General features: G+C 51.5%; 1 long non-coding RNA gene across 1 annotated transcript in view; it reads right to left on the bottom strand.

Moving 5' to 3' along the window:
* LOC310903333 overlaps positions 1 to 21,070 on the bottom strand; it is a 63,250-nt gene extending 42,180 nt beyond the window's left edge. The window contains exons 1-6 of the long non-coding RNA XR_014587460.1: positions 20,771 to 21,070; positions 6,129 to 6,308; positions 4,245 to 4,288; positions 3,928 to 4,020; positions 2,499 to 2,702; positions 578 to 755 (exon numbers count right to left, since the gene is read on the bottom strand). This is a non-coding gene — a long non-coding RNA (uncharacterized lncRNA). The remainder of the gene's footprint in view (positions 1 to 577; positions 756 to 2,498; positions 2,703 to 3,927; positions 4,021 to 4,244; positions 4,289 to 6,128; positions 6,309 to 20,770) is intronic.
* Positions 21,071 to 21,484: the final 414 nt, after the last annotated feature.

Genomic DNA, 21,484 nt, shown 5'->3' with positions numbered 1-21,484 from the left:
TTACAGCTCAATTTCACCAGGGTGATTAGCTCCAAAAGGAGAAGGGGGAAAAAAACGACAACCTATCCTTGTGCAAACTTCCAGGCAAGAGAGGCAAGAAAAGCAATAGCTAGGGTGTGTTTTGGATAGAATAGCAATAGAAAGCTCTATCCAGGAGGGAAGGAAAAGGGGTGGATGAAAGGAGAGAGGGAAAGATCTAATAGGAGAAGTGAATGCAGTGCAATCTGGGATACAGTTCTGGCACATCTCCAGAGGCCACAGTAGTTCCTACAGGATGGAGGCTTTCTTTTAAAAATACTAATGGGCTGATTTGCAGAGCTGCCTGGCTCCCAGATCTCCCACAGAAACTACTCCTCAAACATCATTAACATGTGCACACTGCTGAGAAAGCCTTCCAAATATGACCCTGCAGCCGTGCTGCCTGCCTGCAGAAACCAACTCCAGCAGTACCTAAACGAGAAATGGAAAGGATCTGCCTTCTCCTGCCCAGCCACCACGCGCCATCCTCCCGCTCAGGTGTTTGCTGTGGTACCATCGAGTCCCATAGGTGGGCTGAAATTCACAATTTGGCTCTTACCTCTCAAGCCCACTGCCAGGCTTCAGCCCCATGTGGTGTCCGCTGCCCCACCGAGCCCAGATGTTTCTGGTCAGGACCATGATGTAACCCACCAGCATCACACCCCTCTATCCCTGTGCTTCCTCAGCCACTGCACAAGGCCACACGCTGTGGGAGAAGACTCTGCAAACGTCTGACCCTGAGGATAGAAAGTGCCGTCAGTGAGACCTCAGCAGCTATGTCCTCCAGGGCTCAGCCCCCGAGCCCCTGCTTCACAACAGAGGATGCTGTGGACAGAAGAAACATGGCCACAGCCTTGCAGAGGGGAGGAGGGAGGAAGCAAATGAGTGATGGAACATTTATGGCCCTCTTCTTGTTGCAAACCCTTTGGTTATGCTCTGTGACCCCCTGGGATCTGCCTTCCACAACAACCTAGTCCCACTTCACATCTATACTACCCTCTCGGACTCCCCAGCAGCCCACAGTGATGAATTACATATGTAATTATGCACTTCAGGAAAATGTACTTCCCTTCATTTGCTTTAAACCTTCTGCTTAATGAGTTCACTGGGTAACCCTCTTGAATCACAAGACATGGCAAACAATCATCTCTGCCGCCTCTTCTACTCCACTCCGGACTACATGATGTCTTGATCATACCCCTCTCCTACCTGCCTCTTTTCTAAGCTGACACATCCCAATCTGCTTAATCTCTCCTCACTCAGAAGCTCCCCCATACCTTTGATCACAATCTCTATCTTTTTTGACGTTTCCTAGATCCTTCCAAAATGGATGATGACAACCCCAGCGGTGGCAGTCTCTCTCTCCTGGTAACGCTTACGTCTACTGCTGGTTTTGACCACCACAGAACACGTGTGAGACATCCAAAACACACACCAGCACTGGCAGAGAGCTGGCCACCACGCACAGCTATTTGCACAGCCCAGCACCCCCTTGCCACAACTGTTCCAGATACTGAGGGCTCAACAACATTTTTCATGTTGTACTTTTAGGAGGTTGCTGGAAGGATACTTTGTCAAATTACTGGAGGGACCAACAAGACATATTCCGGAGCTTCAGGCTGCTTGTATTTACTAGCAGAACCACTACGGAGTTTATATCTTATCTACAAAAACAAACACAGAAACCTCTCCGTCCCAAGGGGGAGAAAACACCATTTGCACAGCACAATACAACCCAACAATTCTCAGTGACACTGGCACACTGAGCTCCCTTGCAATCTCCCGGTTAAGAGAAGTTCCAAAAATGTGTGTTGTGCGATAAACAAAAGCAGCCCTGCTGGAACTCTTGTGATATGGAAGCCTGTTTCTCTGTAGTTATTTATAAACTCTTCTTTCCAATAGTCGGTACCTTCATAAACTAGAGCAGATCAATACAACTGAAAAGTTAGAGGCAGATCAGAGAGAATTACATGGCATCTTGTATGCATCTTCAGAAATTGAAAGAGAAGAGCTGATCAAAATGTGTAGGTCACTAAACCCTTTTTTTTTTTTTTGAAAACAAGTATTTTCTTCATTTCCAAATAATTTTTTTCTGTTTGACATGAAAAATGTCTTTTTTTTTTTTTTTTTTTACTTATTCTCACTCTCCAAACCAAGTAGTTTCTGATCTTTTTTTACTGAAAAATGCCATATATTAGAAATCAAACATACCATGCTTTTGGCAGGGGGTGAAGAGAAAAAGAAATCTGACATGAGTTATTGTATTCCAAGCCTTATTTTAGTTGTTGTTTTGTTTTTGTTTGTTTGTTTGTTTGTTGTTTGTTGTTTTTTGTTTTTAAATAACTTAAACCCAGCCATTGCTTGGCTTCTAAGCTGTTCAAGAAAGAAAAGAAAAAAAAAGAAAAAGTACTGTTTTCTCAGTGGAAGCACTGCAGCTTGTGGATAGCCACGTGGTTATTGTTCATGTGTGAAAAACTTACGGGCTCCAGGCTCCTGACACAGAACGGAGATCACCCCCAGCCATGGAACTGTGAGCACGGTTTGAGGATTTTTATTCTGCGAGGCCAGAAACCAAGTCCAACTCTCCAAGTTGCCTCTGAGCCACTTCCTCAGGCTCTATGCAATCCAAATCAAATCACATCTGACTTGAAGCCAAGACCAGAAAACTTGATTATCTTTCTCCCCTATCCAATGGGAGATGGCAGGTTGAGGGGAAAGAGAAGGGAGGAGTGAAAAATTAACACAAGCACTTAAGATGTTATGAAACTGCAATATGCATCTCTAGCCTGCCCCCTGGCCCTGAAGCCCATACATTATTTAACAGAAAAGAAAGCATAAATGAGCCAGAACAATAGCTTGAGGGAGGGAGAGGAATATATATACATATATTTTTAATTCTTTAAACCATGCCCATTAGTTTTGTTTCTTATTTAGGATACTGCATTAATCATGCTAATATTTTACAGCCGGGCTGTACACTTTAGCCATTACTTTAATCAAACCCATCAGCGTACCCAAGAACACGCTACCAGGTGGGAATAGCTGCTACCGCTTGCTGTTAATTACTTTGCATTTTACAGCAATCAGCAGCAGGGGCTGAGATCATAATAAATTCATGACTTATGGGTCCATAAAATCATTACCGTAGGAAAATATGTTTTATCAGGCATTCGTCGGGCTGCTGCTCAGAGAGAGATTTCTTGAAGGAAATGACACCCATGAAATTAAACCAATCCTTGCAGTCAGCAGAAATGCTAATGTGGGCACAAACAGAGCCGAGGCTTGTGCAGAGCGGCGGGGTGTGGGAGCGGAGGGATAGGAAGATGGAGAAGGGCTTAAGAGGGAAGAAGGGGAAGGGCTGGTGGGCAGCCAGCTGCCCAGGGCAGGCGGGACACAGGGAGGACGGGGCACCGGAGGGATGGGGAAGCAGAGAGCACGACATTAGGATGCTAAGGGGAGACTCGGGGTAGCGCAGGAGGATGAGGCTGGGGAAAGCACAGATGTGGAGACAGAAGCAACACCGGTGGCAGGAAGGAGGTCTGCACGAGCAGGAATTGGTGAGGGGAGATGGCCATGGCATTCACACCCTGCTGTGCCCCCCGTGGGCTGGCCCCTGCCTTGGAATTCCGGGGGCAAGAGGAGAAGGAAGGCAGGTCTCAGCGGGGAAAGGCAGAGCACCAACAGCTTTGCAGCCCAGAGAGACATTGCTCCATGGGGCGATGTAAGCACACAGACATGGAGGGAAAAGTCCCTCTCACGCTTTTAGTGGGAGGGATCCTTCCAGCTAAAGATGCATTGATTAGTTGATGTGCAGAGGCTTAAAGAGCCCAGGCTACATTCAGTTTCCCATGGCAATTTTCCAGAAGGAAACACCACATTCATGACAAATCACAACACCTCTTTGCTTACATGATGCGCCTGTGATTTTGCACATAGGTAACGTCAGCTCAGCCGGAACTTCCTATCCCCAAATAGGGCCATCTGAAGCTTTAATTCAATCACCTGAAATCCCACACAGATAACATGAGATGTTACAGATGTGATTGGTGTGGGACCAACTCAGCACCAAACACTGCAGTGCCATCACAGTAAAATCAAGAACGACAGTGAAATCAAGCAGTGTCAAATTGACATAAAGCAGCAATAAAGCAGCCTCAAGATTTGAGAAGCATGAAAGGAGCCTAAATGAACTTGCTGAATAGTTTCTAAGTCTTTTCTGCACTCACATAAAATCCCACGGCACTTCTGGAGTCATTAGCCCTGCCAGTTCCTAAAAAAAAACAAACACATACAATAAGTTCACTTTTAATTTTTTCTTTTTTTTTTTTTTCAGTCGAAGACCAACTGAGCTTTCTTTGGCAAAAAGCCACTAGCTCTTCAAAGCTCTTGCATTTCTTGGCCTGTGAAAATGAAAAAGTGGAATGCGAGCTAGAAAATACCCCCGAAGTGTTAACTTGGCCAAGCCCTTGTTTTTTACTGTTTGTTTCAGTTTGAAAATACTACGGAAGCTCAGTCATAGCTGGTTTGTTTGGTTTATTCGCCTCTTCCAATTACGCTGTGCAAACAGGGAACATTATTTAGTGTTATTTAAGCATGAAATTATAACAGATCATTTTAAATATCAACGTCCTAAAAATAAATTTTTGTATCACAGCACAGCAGGTCTCGATCTACTAGCTCGTTAACGTCCACCAGGGTGGGCAGATGGCAGGAAAACCACAGTGGAGAGGTATCCACGTACAAGATATGTTGCTTTCCTTCGTGGGGATGGTGAGAACCTGGCCAGCTCGGCTCCAGGGCCATGCTGCTGAGGAGGGTCCCAGAAAGGAGTAGACACAGCACCCACATGCCTGGTGCCCTCCTGAGCATCATCCAGCACCGAGCCCAGAAGAACAGCACCAGCTGAGGGTCCCCTGCCACCTCCGTGGTGCCTGGATGTCACCTCTGGGGGAGGTGGTCTGTAAGAGGGTTTGTTATTCCTTCACCCCGGGGAGTCTTCCTGAAGGAAAAGCACCCCGTGCTGCTCCGAGCAGTAGCTATATCCCCACTCCTTGGAGAATGGGGATCCCCACACTGTGATGGGGAAGTCAGGGCTTTGGCCACACCACATTACAGTTCCTTCAAGACTTTACACCCGGATTTCTTTCCTTTAAAAACTTGGGGAACACCTGGAAATAGAGAAAAAGACAGGCCCATGCTGACTAAACAGAGAAGGGATGGGCCTATGCCTACAGCTGGGACATGCTCCCAGGCCGTTTAAACCCAGAGGTTTTCACAGCACAGGAAGAACAGCCCCACAGCTGCATTTGGCTGGCACCGACCCTCAGCATCCAGCCACCCGGTGCCTCACCAGAGCCTCGTCGGCACCGCGCTTGGTGCCTGAGAGCAAGCCCCCGGGCCCGGCCTGCAGCACTGCTTACACCAAGGCCCTGCGCGGCCCCACCGGACCAAAGGCCACCACAGCCACGTTTGCTGGTCCAGCCCCTGACACGGTGAGCTCCCCGAAGCCTGCAGCAGAGCCACCCAGCCCCTCACCCTCCTTCTGGTCTGCCGTAAGCCAGAACTCTTTGTGCAGAACAAACCGGGGGGAAGAGCGGGTTGCGGCAGAGCTCTGCTGTCCCCAGACACGCTGCTTTTTCTTTGCAAGCTGTCTTTACCTTAAGAAACCTTAATCACTCTAATCCCAGGCAGTAACCTGCTCCAACCACAGCCCAGACAGCTGCTCGCTGCTCCGCATCCCTGGCCTGGCATCAGCCCTGGCTGAGAGGGAGCAAGGAGAAACGAAGACCCAGAGCCAGGTGCTCCGTCAGCCCCCAGAGCTCCTAACCGCACAGGGCGAGCGAGCCAGGGCGTGAGGTGCTGCTTTTCTGGGGGTTCAGCACCTCACCTCTAGTTAATCCCCTCCCCGCCTCCCACAGTGGCAGGAACGATCCACACCACGCTTGAAGATCTCTGTATCACTTCCCTCAAATTTCAGAAGGGCAAAAAGCGCAGTAAGCCATATAGAAAATGGTGGATTTTTTTCCCCCCAGAAAATACCATGCTCCAGCCAAGTCCACCTCCACCCCAAGGGCCTAGGCCAGATAACCTGGGTGTCCCAGGCCCCTCACCTTCCTTCTTCCTTGCAGCAGACTCCACGTGTGCTGTTACAACGGGGCCCATAAGTAACCTTATCTGACAGGTATTGCAGCCTGGAGATTTCCCCGCTACAGTCCTACCCGGCTATAAATATCTTTCTCTTCTTCAGGGAAAGAGCGTCTGACCCAAAGTGTATGAAGCTTCCTGACAGGCTGGGAAAGGAAGAGAAGAGGTTTAAATGTCAGCTAAAACAATCTTCATTTTCTTTTCTAAATTTGCAAAGCTCCCCGAGTCACTGGAGTGAGGCATTCGCCTGTTTGAAGTTCAGCTTGAAAATCCTTTTGCAAAATATTTGCTGAAATACAATAATGCCGGAATTGGAGGGGATTAAAACTGCTTCTGTCCTTGCCCCCATCCCCCCGAAGCCCCTCTTTAAGAGGGTTTTTGTAGAGGCAGGGACTTACATCTCCATGTCTCGAAGGCGCAATACAAAAGAGAGAGGGAGAGAAATAAAAATGTAAAGCTCCTAACATTACTATTATTGAAATGCCTCATTTGACATTTTGACTGTTTCAATTAGCTAACAAGGAATGCTCCGCTTAATCCACCCTCAAATGCTGAAGGAAACTAAGTCTTTCTCTGCCTGCCCAGCCCCAATCCCTCTCTGCAGCTCTTCCCAGCCTCCCCCACCCCAAAGCGGACACACAGGTGATGCTCCGGCCCCACCGGCTGCCCCAGGGAGCTGGCTGACATCTGGGAGCATCCTTCTCCCAGCCCCTTTGTGCCTTCAGACACGGCGCCAGGAATTCCAAGAAGCAAGCAAATGGGCACCCCGAAAAGCCCAGAACAAACAGCTAGTGCCTTTTCTTACCACTTCAGGAAACACAGCACTAATGGGGCACTTCTAGACAGACCATCAGAGAACTGGCCTCTCTCCCTCATTAGCATTAATCAACAAGGACTGCTTGCTGCTTTGAACTGCAGCACGCTGAAAAATTACCTGCAATGATGTGGTAGCCACAAGAGAGGGCTAAACACAGTGAAAAGGTTCCCCACCTCCTGCACGTGGTCCTTGGTTAATTTCATCGGGTTCATTTTATTTCTCCGGGATTTACCTGCCACTATGATTTTATGCCAAGGAAACTGAAGTGCTGGGAGCTCTCCTGCTGGCACGCGGAACAGCCGGAGCTTTCTGCCACGAAGCATTTCGCCACCTTTAAACGCACGCACGCACACACTCCATCCCATGGGTGAGCCATCGCGTGCTGCCGGTTGGAGGGGGGCCGCGGGCATTACAGGGGAAACGCTGCTCACTCCATAAAGCCAGGGCCACCACCCTCAGCTGGGGGAGCTCTCGGGTGGATTGATTACTGTACGGGGAGCAATTGGCTTGCCTGGGGCACAAAAGCAATTTACTAGCTCTTCCACAGCTCAATTTCCACAGACAGCTCACTGGGCACCACAAAGTGTGTTTTCTCCCAAGTCTGCAGGTGGAGGAAGGCATGGGGATGGAATGATGCACACATGGCCATGCAGATGACGTTTGATGTTCACAGCACGATGACTCGCCCAAAGGACCGGGCTCCTGAAGGCGGTAGTCTCTTACAGACCTTGGTCAGGCAATACTATCCATCCTTCCCACCTGCTTGAGGAAGCCAGGAGGTTGAGAACATGAGGGAGATTTAAGTAGGGGGAACTTCCAGGGATTCTTCCTGCTCTAACTAGAAGGCCTTTCAGGTCCAAACTCAAACATCTGGAGGCTGGCAGAGGGGAGGGAACCGCCTGTCAAGCCAAGTATTGATGGACAACAGGAGGTAGAGGCAGAGTGTCAACAGCAAGTAAAGGGCCTTTTTTTTGGTTTAAGACCAAACCTCCCTTCCTGCCCATAAAGAAGGGCTTGCACAACTGATGGGACAGATCCAGCCCATTTTATACCAACCACAACCTCAATCTCTTTGTCCTGTCCCAATGAAGATCAATGCGCTCCACAGGGAGAGACCAAAATCATGCTCATTCAGAATAGCCTTTTCATAGAGTCATTGAGGTTGGAAAAGCCCTCCGAGACCACCTGGTCTAACCATCATTTTATAACCAATGTCACCCACTAAACCATGTCCCCAAACACCACGTCCAACCACTCCTTCAGCACCCCCAGGGACGGTAACTCCACCACCTCCCTGGGCAACCCGTCCCAATGCCTGACTGCTCTTTCTGAGAAGAAATGTCTCCTCATTTCCAACCTGAACCTCCCCTGGCACAACTTGAGGCCATACCCTGTAGTCCTATCACTAGTTACCTGTGAGAAGAGGCCGACCCCCAGCTCCCCACACCTTCCTTTCAGGTAGGTGCAGAGAGCAATGAGGTCTCCCCTGAGCCTCCTCTTCTCCAGACCAAACACCCCCAGTTCCCTCAGCTGCTCCTCACAGGACTTGTGTTCCAGGCCCTTCACCAGCTTCGTAGCCCTTCTCTGAACACGCTCCAGGGCCTCAATGTCCTTCATATAGTGAGGATGTTTGAGTTTTTCCTTTGCTACTTCAATAATTCCCATGACCTCTGCTTGTCACAGGTATGTTAGCAAGATTTAATTTCCTCTAAGCATGAGAAAAAATCAAAACCTATACAAGTGCTTCCAGAACCACCCTTCCCAGTGCAGCCTACCTTCCTCTAGCACGGAACCAGCTGGCTTTGTAAGAGCTGTGCCAGATGCCGCTGGCACTGCTGCTCTTCAGTACAAAGTTAACTTCCATCACAGGGATCTTTGCAGCAAAACACTTCTGCCACAGTTCAGGAAAACATTCGCATGCCAGGCAGCACTTAATCAAGAGCAAGCGTGTGCCAGGAGAACAAACAACTAACAGAGGGGCAGGAAGGCTTTGCAGGAAAGCGACCCAGTCCTCTCCTGAAACATCCTGGCTACTTTTGAGCTCCCAGACCCACAAACGGCACGCGGACTGTCATAAACAAGACGAGCAAGAAGCCCCACATCCCTGCATCCAACCTCTGAGCAGTGCTGGAGTCCCATCACATAATGACTCCAGCTCAGCTTCACCTTAAAGAACAGGGATGTGCTTCCCAGCTCTGTGACCAGCGCCTTTCTGCTCCGACATGCAGGAGCCTTCAGCTCGCCGCCAGGTTCACTGTCAGCACGTAACCAGCTGTCTGTGTGCTAGCAGCTGCTTAATCTAAGCACGTCTTCCCCCTGCCAACAGTTCCTGCCCCAACACACACGCAGCACATTACCTCTCAGCCTTGCTTTTGTGAAGCCAAACTCTAAGTGTCTGATCTTCGTGCCCCTGAATTTCTTTCTGGTCTCCTACAAACCTGCTCCCTTTTGACTTCAGAAAAGGTGACCAGAGCATCCTCACTGCTCCTGATGGGGTCTCGCCAAACCAGCTAATGACGGTGCTGCCATGTCTCCCAGCCTACCACAGATACCTCACTGGGGCTTCCTACAACTCCATCTGCTCCAGCCTCGGCCGCAGCTCATCATCCTGGTGCCTCATACTCACCGGGGAAAACAAGTTAGCTAGGTTAAAGGTTGGACTCATTAGGTTAAAGGTTGGACTAGATGAACTTAGAGGTCTTTTCCAACCTAAATGATTCCATGACTCTAAGTGACCAGAAAGCTATGGAGGTCCTAGGACAAATTTCCCTGGAAAGAAAAAAAAAAGATTGAAGAAAAACAAAACGATAAATCTAAAGACTGGGACTGGAGACCCAGCCCACCCTCATGACAGCTTTGAGAGGCAGGAGATTTACTGTCTTCTAGCTCTGTTGGCCAGGCAAAAAGATGAAGCACATGCTGAGAGCTGGGCAGGATAACCAAACCCTATCCAGAGAAGAACCTTGGAGCAACCCTGAAAATAAGAGACTTAGTTTCCCATATCCCCCAGAAGGGATTACCCCTCTGGGACAGTTCTTCTCACCCCCTTGGCATGGTGACACTCATGCGTCCTCATCTGTGTGCTCAGAAAGCCCAGGACACTGGGGACACGAACTTCCCTCAGCACTTCCCCAGCATGGACACCACCAAGTTTGTTTAGACAAGGTCGCCTCACTCCCCTTTGCTCCTCTGCATTCCCACCACAGAAAGGCGGGAGGTGATCTGGAAAAGTCCTTAATGTTCGGGAAGGGCAGCTGAAGTCCCACCAGCTCAGCACAGTGCCCAGGAGCTACCTTACCAGCAAACAGAGCTGTGCCTTCATGAAAAAAAGCACCACTGTGCACGCAGAAGGGAGCTGGCAACAACAACTCCCTCCCAGGCAATTGCCCAGATGATGCACAGGCACAAAATACCTGGTGCATCCCATCGAGAGGCACCCCTATTAATCATACCCCTCTGCAGTTAAAGTTATTTAATTCAGAGGTGAGAGAAGCTGCTCAGCTGTTTATGTCCAAGGGTTAAACTTGCCCCAGCCGCACACTAAACACATTTTTTACAATCTGGCAGTGATCCTTGCCTATTAAGCATCTCTGGCTTCAGAGAAGAGGTATTGATTTATTTCACTTTTATGGCTGGAGGTATTTATTCCTATTTGCTTTCTCGCTTCTTCACCCCACCTGGGGTGGGGTGGAGAGGGATGAGGAGGAGAAAAAAATTGCAAGACTGGTGGAGCCAAGAGGTGATGACTCGTGGTTTTCTGATGGAGGGCATGAGGGCTGGGACAAGGGAGGTGGGAACCAGCTCCTGAGCTGCGTCAGGTTTTGTCTCAGCTTTTATTTTCATGACAGAAAGGGGCAAATATGTGGCTGGAAGAAAAGGAAATCGCATCAAACTTCAGAGGGAAGGCTCCTATCGAAGCTGCGTCCCCAAAGGGTGCTTTCTGAGTTACAGCTTGATTGATCTGTACCAGCCAAGGACCTCAGCAAATTTCTCCTGTGGGAAGAACGTCAACATTTTCCCATATCTTAAAATGAACCTGGAAAGGAAGATAAAACCCTGCTGCCGCCAGGGACAAGCCTGGACTAATATCCCTGACCCTCAGCCCATTCCCCATACCACCAGACACCCGTTTCCAGGCAGGACTCACGGGCAGGGCCCCCAGCACAGTTTCTAACGCTGCATTTCAGCATTCGTCATCTGGCTTTGTTCTGCAGTGCCAGCACAAACGCACTTTTTGCATTTGCACCACCTTTGCACACTCAAGCTCAAGGCCTGAGAAGGCTCCGGCTGCCGGGTATCTGCCTGGGGTCAGCCACACTTCTCTTGGCCTTTCTTTCCACGGCATCCGTCCAGCTCTCAAGCACGGGCACAAACACAAAACAAGCTTCACCCTCCGTCTTGTACCAAATTCTTCTGCCTCCTAGTCTGGGGCTGGCTTCTCAGAAATGCCAAGAAGTCAACAGAAGACACCAAACACGTCTATTTTCAGCAGCATCCAACATCAGCGTGACCCCCTGAAGCTCTGGTGACACAGGAACAGCCCCCTTTGCCTCCTCACACCACCACCCTTGCAAGCAGGAAGGAACAACGCATCCCACTCCTGGGCCTGCACGGCCTGTTTTGCAGCAGGCAAGCTTGCAGACATGATGCCTTCCACCCCTGTGCGCACGTAATGTGTACACAGCACACAAGCCTGCAGTCTTCAGGCACCACCTTGGGATTTAGGGAAACAGCTGTATCCAGGTTTCTGAAATCCCACAGCACTGGGTCTGGTGACAGAAAGCAAACAAGGACTTGGTTGAAACACTCCGTGCTGGGAGGAGCCGGGGAGAGGAGCATCGGGGCAGGAGGGCAGGGGTACCTGGGGGGAGCGGGCTTGCTCCAGCAAGGAGAGCTGGGGAAGATATGAGGGAGGTGGGAGGCATGTTTTGGGAGCAATGGGGTGAGCAGGGCTGGGGGCTCAGGACCCTACAGAGAGGGTGAAGCAGTTTGGGGTAGGTGAGCACAGCCTCCGGACAGCTCTGCCCACCTTCCCCTGCTGCCAACAGGGCACGGGCCACGCAGGGCTAACGCCTCTCCTCCTGAGCAGAGATGAGAGAAGCATGTAACAGCATCACCCAGCCAACAGAGCAAATGACGGGGAAAGCCAAAGCCCCCCAGGAAGGGGCAGAGGATTTCTGGGCAGAGTTAGGAGCCACCCAGAGACCCCTTCTCCGCACCCCACTGGACCTGCATAAGCCGGGGTCTGCAGTCAGCCCCAGAGTCCCTGTCAATCCCCCCTAGATGCCTCCTCGTACATCTTAGCCTAGCCCAGGGAAAGCAAAATTTCAGTCCCCACCCTGCTTGTTTGCAATCCCTCTGCTTCAAAGAGAAGCCCACAGTCATCCAGAGCCAGGCAGACAACATGCAAATACCAAAAGAAGGAAAGAAAGGAGCGGGCAGGCAGGCGAGCTGGTGGCAGATAGCACGGGAGCTGCCACAGAGCGCAGCCAGTTCATGCTTCATTAGCATCCCCTCACCAAGCTGCGAGCACAGCCTTTCAGTCTGGCTACACACAGACAGACTGGGAGGGAAGGATGTGCATTTTCCATACGGAGCTGATCTCCCCCTTTCCAAAAGCCAGCCAGCCCCCACTGAGGCTTCCTTGGGCTGAAAGGTGCACAATTCTGTTCCAGCATCTCCCGCGCTAGTTAAATATACCTTCAGGCAAGCGTCAGGAGTGAGCCCAGTTTGAAACTTATTGTGTTGTCAAGATGACAAGTGCTCTGCCAGGCTGTTAGTCTCTGCTGCCCTTCCCATGTCTGCTCCCCCTCCCCTTCTGCTCATTAGAAGCTCCCTTGATAAAGCAAGGCTGGCTTTTTTTTTTTTAAATCATTTAAATGTTTTCTTAACTTCAAAACATCAACAGCTGCGGGACTGAAAGAAGAGCAGCAATGACACTTTCCCTTCCATGCAGACGGAGGCTCAGCCCGCTGTAAGGCAGAAAGGCGGCTTGCTGGATACGGAGCCATGGCGCGCGGTGCTCGCGCGGCTCTAAGCGAGGTGCCGACCGGCTGACATCCACCCATGGATACCCACACAGCAGCACAGCCAGAAAAAAGAGAAGATGAGCTAGCCCAGGGTGCTGGGGCACCAGCCAGCACCTCCTGCTGCAGCCTCGCCTCCCCCGGCTCTCCCGTTCTCAACTCCAATGGGACCTCCGTGCGATGACCTTCACGGGCAGCCCAAACCTATGTTCACACAAATCTCATGGGCGGATCCTGAGATGGGACCACACTCAAAAGCATCAACATCACAAAGCAAAGAGTCCCAGCAAAGGACAAGGCTGGGAGTCAGACACCTGAAGCCCAAAGTACAGGCTAGAGAAAAGACCGTGCCCAAACCTGCAGCTCGTGCAGCGCAGGGTGGGAGGAAGCAGAACCACATCCAGGACCGCGAGGATGAGGCTGGAGCTGAGCTGAGCCCCATCTCAGGGATGGGACTGGCTGCAGTAAGCAGAGCACAGAGGCTGCCTACAAAAACCCGTGAAGACCTGGAGAGCCTTTGCTGACTCCCCCTGGGAGGCCGCTACGGACTGTGCAAGGGGCAGAGCCCAGCACCCAGCACAGTCACAAACAGCGGATAGGACTGCAGTGACCCCCAGGACAATTTGGTTCACTGTCCTCAACGTCGTTCCCTACATCTGCCTTCAAAAGTCTGGGCACATTGCTCCCACATCACCTTGCCAAACATCAGGCCAAGGGGAGCCCAGATCCTCACCATCAATAAGGTGCAGAGAGAGGGGCTCAGGGTTGTCTCTGGTCTTGGCTCTCCATAGGACAGACCCGAGGGGACAATCGGCAGCTTGACGCATGGCTTTCTCCTTCCTGGCCTGCTTCTCAGTCCCTGGGCCTCCATATTCTTGGGTTTCCACTCCTAGCTGTGGGGTATTTTAAGCCTATCAGTTAAGGATGGAGTTAACCAGCTCTGAGAAGCACAAACTCTTCTTGAAAACAAGCTGGTGTGCTGACCCTTCCTACAGGCCTCCTATATTGCATCCTCCTGCCTGGGTTCTGCACAGCAATAAAATAATAATAAAAAACCCCACTACTCTTTTGCCCCTTTAGATGTGTCAGAAAGCACACCAACTAGCAGCCCAAGGCCCTGGCAGAGCTTGCTCTAAGTCTTGGCCAAGCTACTGAATCAGAGCAGCTTGAGAGGAGAGATGAATTAAGCACTCTCCTCTTTGCCTGCAAACAAAGGCCTAGGGGTGAGGAATAGAGGCCCTCGAAAACAGAAGGGACCTGGAGGACTGTCAGATATGCCTCTTGCCACAATTTAGCCTTCCTGTCGAGCTGCACTCCAGACTTAAAGCTTTCATTTTTTACTTTTACTCTGGCTTCCCCTGGAAAAGAGGTTTATGGAGCCGTGCGATGTGCCTGCCCATCCGTCTCCCCCAGCACATGCTCCCGGGCAACTCTGAGAGCAGCAAACGAGGGCAGAGGTACCACGACGAGGACAAGCGGGCAGAGGAACGATCCTGCTGCTCAGAGCAGCCTCTGCTGAGTGACGGAGGATCCCCAGGGATCTGCTGGCTCCGGTGACTCCTGCAGTGCCTCCAGGCAGCAGCGAGTCCTGAGCTGCCGTGGGTGCCTCTCCTGCGTGGCCAGTCCTTCCCCTGGGGCGGGCTCCGCTGCCTTCCGCGGGTGTGCGCAGCACCCGGCACGGCGGTCCCGAGCCTGGGCCTTCGTGGTACTGCCGCCATATAAATAACCACGATTAGGTACTCTAAGTGAGCATCCCCATCTTCTAATAAACATCATAAAAATAGGAGAAATGGGCCTTAATTCACTTTTATTGTCACAACTGACATGTTGCAAGATCTTAATTGGACTGAAAAGAGCTTCCAGTAAGGAGACGCTGTTTAACTAACTCATTAGGAGCAGCCTGACAGAGACGGATGCTCCAGTTTTAAGAGGAGGTGAAAAGGAAAAACAGATCCCACCCCATCCCCACCTGCCCACGGCCTCAGACACAGCACGTCTCCCAGGCAGGGGCTGGCACTGAAGAGCCTCCTCTTTAACTCGGGCACGCAGCAGCCAGCGTAGCTTGCACCCATTCAAACACCCGCCCCGTGTCCCCCCACAACATCCCCAAAACAGGGAGTCGTGGGCCAGAGCCAGAAAACAGCTAGGCTAAATTGAAAATATCGAGCCCTCTGCTATGCACTGCTCTCAGGATATTCAGAAGTCCCAGAGTAACAGGTACTCCCGGGGTCCTGCGAGGCAAGGCAAGGCGTGCAGCTCCTTATCTTCCCCTCACAAAGCAGAGGGACTGCTTTGCCTCGCACATTAAATAAAATCACCCTAGGGGCCAAGGCAGATAAAACATCACCCCCGCCAGGCAAACTGTCTAGTAAACTCTGAAACCCAGGGGCTGGGATGGAAAAAACTGTGCGGTTCTCACTGACGCTGCAGCATCAGCAGCACCCCGAGCACCTCCCGAGCCACGGACAGACAGACAGACAGAGCCTCGTGCTGTTTGCTCTCCCCAGCAGATCTGGAGCAGTGCCTGGCTGGTTTACTCCAGCTCGCTCTGTCCCGATGCAGATAAATTTAGTTTTCTGCTCTCGCTGCCTGGGGAAGAGTAGGGAGGGGGAGCTGACATCTTTCAAATGAGACCTTAAAAATAAGCTGTCTGCACGTCTGGGCACTGAAGAATCCCGAGCAGAGCTTTGTCTGGCTAAGCCAGCTTGCTCCAGCACCCTAACCAGGTTATATCCTAACCAGCCTGCTCCCCACCCAGCAGCAGCCGCACTTGTGCGGTGTAACAGTCCTTGTTCGTTGCACAACTGTCATCTCCAGCATCTCTCGCTGTGCCAGGGATGCTCCTGGGGTGCCATCACGCTACGTGCTGCACACACACGCAGCGACAGTTCCTGCTCTTCGTCTCCTAAGGTCTTGACGGAGATCTGGAGGATGAGAGGCCAGGGATATTGAGCAGACCACTTACAAAGCCATACTCCAGGGCAGCACAGGGCTGGGAATAAAGCCCAGATCTCCTGCCTTCCCCAACCGTGACCCACTCTAACCACTACACCAGCTTCCCTTCCAGTGAGACGCTTACTTTCCCTGGGGGTGAAAGCTCCTCTGTGAAAGCAAGTAAGCATTTGATAAAGAAAATAACAGGATGAATAAAACCATGTGTTTGTACAAGAAAGCTTTTGCTCTGATCTTTAGTGCTGCAGTATGTTTTGACCTACTACTGCAAGACTCAGCTACATCTTCCCTCCCTCCAAATGTGACAGAAGGCAAAAAAGAAGCCGCGACTGTTGCTGCAGAGCCCTGTGCTGGGATTCCAGCTGACAAACAGCATCAGCAGAGCTGCCCACACACACGGATTAAAACCCACACCCTCCTCTCTCCCGTCACCTGCAGGAAGTGCATGCACACACACACGGGGCCTGATTCCCTGCTCAGCCACGCAACGAAATATCAGCAGCCTCCAACAGGTTTGTGCGCAAGGAGAAACACACCCACGAGATACATTTCCTAATGAGGGCTGACATTTACCAGCTACCAGAGATCCCAAATTGCAAGGAATAAAACTTACAGGCAGAACCGGCTCTGCTTGGACAGGGCTGCTCCCTGGCACCGCAGGCGGAGGTGGGCGCAGGCTCCAAGCAGTGGCTCAGCGCGGATAAGGAGCCCAGGCTGGTTTTGCTTGTGGCATCTGCTCTCATGCAGCATGCAAGGGAAGGATCAATGACTAAGTGGCCTTTTTGCAGCCTCTCCAGGCTCTTTGGCTACTGTGAAACCCTGTTGGCTTATCAGGTCTGCATTGATACAGAGGTAAGAGGGACACTTCTCACCACCAGAGGTTCACGGAGCAACAAAGGCCTCCAAAAAGCACTAAAACTGCTGGGATCTCACCGAGAACAGGATTTCGACTCAGAGGTTTGTTCCAGAGAGCTTCAGTGCCAGCTCCTCTTCAGCATGGGCCAACCCTGAACCACACACGAACTAAGTGCATTTTGCATCGGACTCCAAAACCCTGCTGGACATGCCTCATCTGATTTACTATTGCTGCCAAGGAAGGTGGATTTATTCCCAAATTTAGCAGCTGCCAAATCAATGCGAGAGTGCTCACATGGGGATTTGCCACAAGCTTTTGTTAAGCCAGGGCAGGATTTTCACACTGAACAGCCCTTCCCTCGAGATGCATCAGGCCCACGGCTGGCAGTGCCCTCGCTCACTCCATCACAGCCTGGGCTGCTCGTCAGGTGCCCTGCTCCTGCCTAAATCCAGCGGTGATCCCGCCTGGAGCCAGTCACCCACCTTTCTCGGGTGACACAGTGACAGAAAACGAGCAGCTGACGAGGAAATGAGGTCAGGGCTCCAAATTGCTCTTCTAAACTTCCCTGACTTGGCATGCGTGGCACATGGCAGTGGGTTTATTTTTCAGCAAACAAGTTTCCTTTCTTCCAATCAACTCAGAGGCAATAAGAGGTGGGTTTCAACGAGGCATAAATCTGCCAGCGGCATATCAAGGCTTCTGAATAGCAAGGGCACAAGACAATTGTCCAGTGGAAAAGAAAAAAAAGGTCAGAGCAGTAACTCTTGCAGTATTTGTTCCACAAACAGAGAAGGTTTACACAGCTTTTCTGGGCAATTATTGGGTAGGAAATAAATCTCAACAGAAACTCATCTTCTTCTCCTGCTTTGCAGCTGAATCTCTTTGCCTCACGCCCCTAGCAATGTCCCCAAAATGCTTTGCAACAAGATGTCAGTTACACAACCCAAGGCTGTGCCCAAAGAGCCAGTGGAGAACTGTATTAAATTTAATAGCATTGCTCCAGGTAATCTACGACCAGTTATAATCAATTGTCCATGCCCACTGCAGCATGACTATAGCCGTCTTCAGTGCTGCAGGTGCAGGACTAGCTGAAAAAGCTCTGCGTGGGTTGGAGACAAGAGATAGCTTAGCACAGCCTTGAATACCTGGAGAGGCAGCGAGGAAGCCCAGCCCGCAGCTGCTGGGCTCGTTTCAGGCCAGGGTTCAAGGGCGCTCGATGGACTGGAGAGCCATGGTGTGAGCAAGCCAGCCCCGCATTTACTGTTATCCTCGCGGGGGGAAGCCAGTCTCTCCCCTTTGGTGTTAATTCAGCAAGGCAAGGACAGGATCACAGTCTGTTTTACACAGAGGGAACGACGCAGAGGGAGGCAGGAAGGCTCTCCCTTGCTGCGATGCTGGGACAGGATGGGTGTCGCACTGCACCCTGCATCCCCCCCACGCCACCCAACCACAGTATCATTCCCCTGCCCAGGGCCAGATCCAGGCTCCTCTGCAGCGCTGTGGGGGCAAGAAGCCCAGGTGAGGAGCTGGGACTGGCAGAGACAGGCCAGGAAAATGCTTCCCAGGCCCTCCAACCACACCACAAGCCCTGGAGCTGCCGCTTCATTCCCCTGTATCTACACCCAGCCCCTGACAACCTGACTGTAAATATTCCAACACCTCAGCCTCAGGGAGAGGCCCTTTCAGAGCACATTCCAAACACTTGCACACAACGGCAGGCTTGAGGCAGAGGCATTAACAGCTGAAGTCCAGGCTGGTGACCATGACTGAAAGCCAGAGAGGAAGACCCAGATCCCAGGTCAGCTGTTACCACGACGCCAGACTACAAGTCCAAGCAAGATCTTGGTCTAGCCTCTATTTCTGGTCCACAAAACAGAGTCCTCCCAAGATGAGGGTATAATTGGATTCATAAAACTCTGAGGAGCCATAACGTGGATGAACTGCTTGTCTGATCTTTGTTGAATACGGTGCTTGCTTTCCACCCTGCCCAGCTAGGGACTTCAGAGAGGGGCTGTATTTTCTTGCCAGCTCCTGGGAGGACAGTAGAGGGAAGGGTTACAGGATTCCAGTCTACACGTGCTGCATTTCACATCGCTCAGAGGCAGGAAGACATCCCCAGCTCTATGAATCTTCCTCTCCTCTTTTTGACTGCAAGTGGGTTGAGCCCATGAAAAAGCACAGCCAGGAAAAGCCCAGTGAGCTCAATACCCCTGGGAGCTGCAAGGACATCAGGGAGATGCTAAAAGCACATGGCAGCTGGCTCCTAGGGCAGCCTGTCACTCAGACCTGCTTTTGGAGGGCCCTGAAGAAGGATTTGTAGTGCAGGCAAGACAGATTTTGCTTGATCTAATGCTGTCTGTGGGGCCAGTGAGGGACAGCAGATTTCTGGTAGGCCTCCAAGCCTCCCTCCCTTGCCAGTGATGGCCAAAGAAAGTACCTGTTGCACTGGCACCCAGAAGAAGAGATAATGAACACGGGCACAGCCTCCAAAGCTGTGGTCTCCATCCAGCATCATGGCAGGAGCTCTGGGAAAGGCAGAGGGCATTTATCCCAGCATCCCATCACTCAGGCACTGAGCAGAGCAGAGCTAGGTGCAGGAAAGAAGTAGCGAGTGACAGCTCTAAGTGTGAAGAAGTAATTACAGTCCTGTTTCCAGTGACATTTCCCTTCCCTAACCTCCCAGCTTTTCTCGCGCTGAACAGCAAGGCCCTGTTTCCACACGCGCTCCCTCCAGGCAGGCTGACTGCAGTGAATGGAGCTGCCCTCCTCAAGCACCCCTGCATGCCCTCCTTGAGCACATACGGGAAGCAAGCTGCACATCAAAAACGCCAAGCACTTTGCCATCAGCTCCCAGTCACAGCATGGCGTTCCCATCACTCCAAAAAAGCTGGTACCTCCCAGACTGACAGCAGTTCTCGGAGCGATCGAGCCAGAGCCAACTTTATCACGTGGAAGAAAAGAAAGCCAGAAAACTATTGTCCAGCCTGCTGAAACCACTGGTCCCCTGAGGTCACAAAATCCCAGCCACTTTCAGGAAGTGATAAGAGGCAGCAGGGTGTTAAGCTGTCCACTTCAGCTCCGAGTAAATCTCAGAGCTTCCCCAAAGCTAGGCACAGAGAAGAATGGCACAGCTTGCCTGAAAAGCAGCTCCTGGCCTCCTGAACAGTAACATTGCCATCTAGAGGCCCTCTTGGCTTGCTTGTGGAAGGGCCTGGGAAAACTTGGGAGGCATTTCCACCCTCCCCAGGCTCCTGCATGGAATAAGAGTAGAAGAGCACCATGTGTCACACTCCAGGAAATTTCAATTAATACCAGATAGGGAATTTTAAGGGGTACTGCAATACTCAGCTGTCTTATTTCCTTGGGAGAACTTGGACAGACCGAGGCTCAGCCAGAGCAGGGATGCTCTCTGCATGGCTCTATCTAAGGCTCAGAAGGAAGAGCAGGGTCCCAGGTCCCAGCCACGCAAGGGGGGGAAAGCAGGTCAGAAAGTTCTCCCCCCCAGTGAGGAAGCCAGGCCTGCACCCAACCTTCCAGGTCTCCAAGCCACTGGTTGGAGGCAACATCTGGAACCAAACAGGTCTGAACGGAAGATCTGGAAACCCAATTAAATCCAACACTGAGCAGTCCATGCAGAAAAAGCCAGCAAGCAGGAGGAAAGGACAGCTTTTGGAGATGCCAGCTGAGAGACTCAGGCTTTCACAGCTGATCAGACAAAAAGCAACTGCAAATATGGTCCTATGGAGAGCTGCAGGACAACAAATGCTGTGCAATCCAGCAGGATAGGTGTGCTTGGCTAGCAGCTGCCAGGAAGCTTGAGCCAGGAGATTTCAGCCCCAAAACCCAACAATTTTGTGGAGCACAATGCAGACCTAAGCCCTAGTCAGCCACCTCCCCACAGCTCTAAGGTTGTGGAGCCAGAGTAACCCCCAGAGGCAGTAAAGGACCGTGCCTAACCTGTCAACATGTCACAGACTGATGTCTCAGCTTCCTAGCACACAGCTTCTCAAACGGCAGAGCTCGGCCTAGTTACACACACTGCGAAGGTCTCAGCCACGTGCAGCCCTCCGTGCTCACACCCAGCTTCTTTGCACCTTCAGTCAGGGGTTACCCAGCCACACTCATCCTTTCTGAGGGCTCTTTTTCATCAGAGATGAAGCCAGTGGCCCAGGAGTTGGAAGAGAGAAAGCCCAGTAGCAGTTCTACACCCTCCACCATGCCACCAGGACAAGGGGCCAGCAGCCCCCCCCCCTTCCCCCTTCCCATTTAACACTTAGCAGGCCCAGCCCCAGCAGCAGCCACTCGAGTGAGGGCCCAGCAACTGCTAAATCACTCCTTGAGCAGCATCAGCTGCAGCTTGGACATTAATTGCTCATTAGCACGAGTCCCCTCTCACACGGCGATCTGGGCTGCTCCCTGAGTACCACAGCCCCCTCCTGCCCAGCTCCTGCGATGGAGGGCACCGTGTGGTCCCGGAGAGGTGGCCTCAGCCTCAGAGCTGTGCTGTGACGCTTGGGAGCTCAGCACCCATGCTGGTGGTGGGTGCTCTGAGCCCTTTGCTGCCAGGTTCAGTCAGTAAATATCCAGCTTCAGGCAATTCTGCAGCCAAACTATGATTTTTGTGCTGCATGGGGCTCTCAAGGACAGTCTTAAGGATCTAGGCAATATCTG

Source organism: Anser anser, assembly GCF_964211835.1.
Source record: "Anser anser genome assembly, chromosome: 8".
In the NCBI taxonomy this organism is placed as follows: domain Eukaryota; kingdom Metazoa; phylum Chordata; class Aves; order Anseriformes; family Anatidae; genus Anser; species Anser anser.
The sequence above is the reverse complement of the archived record's forward strand: the minus strand, read 5'-3'. Positions and strand labels throughout refer to the sequence as shown.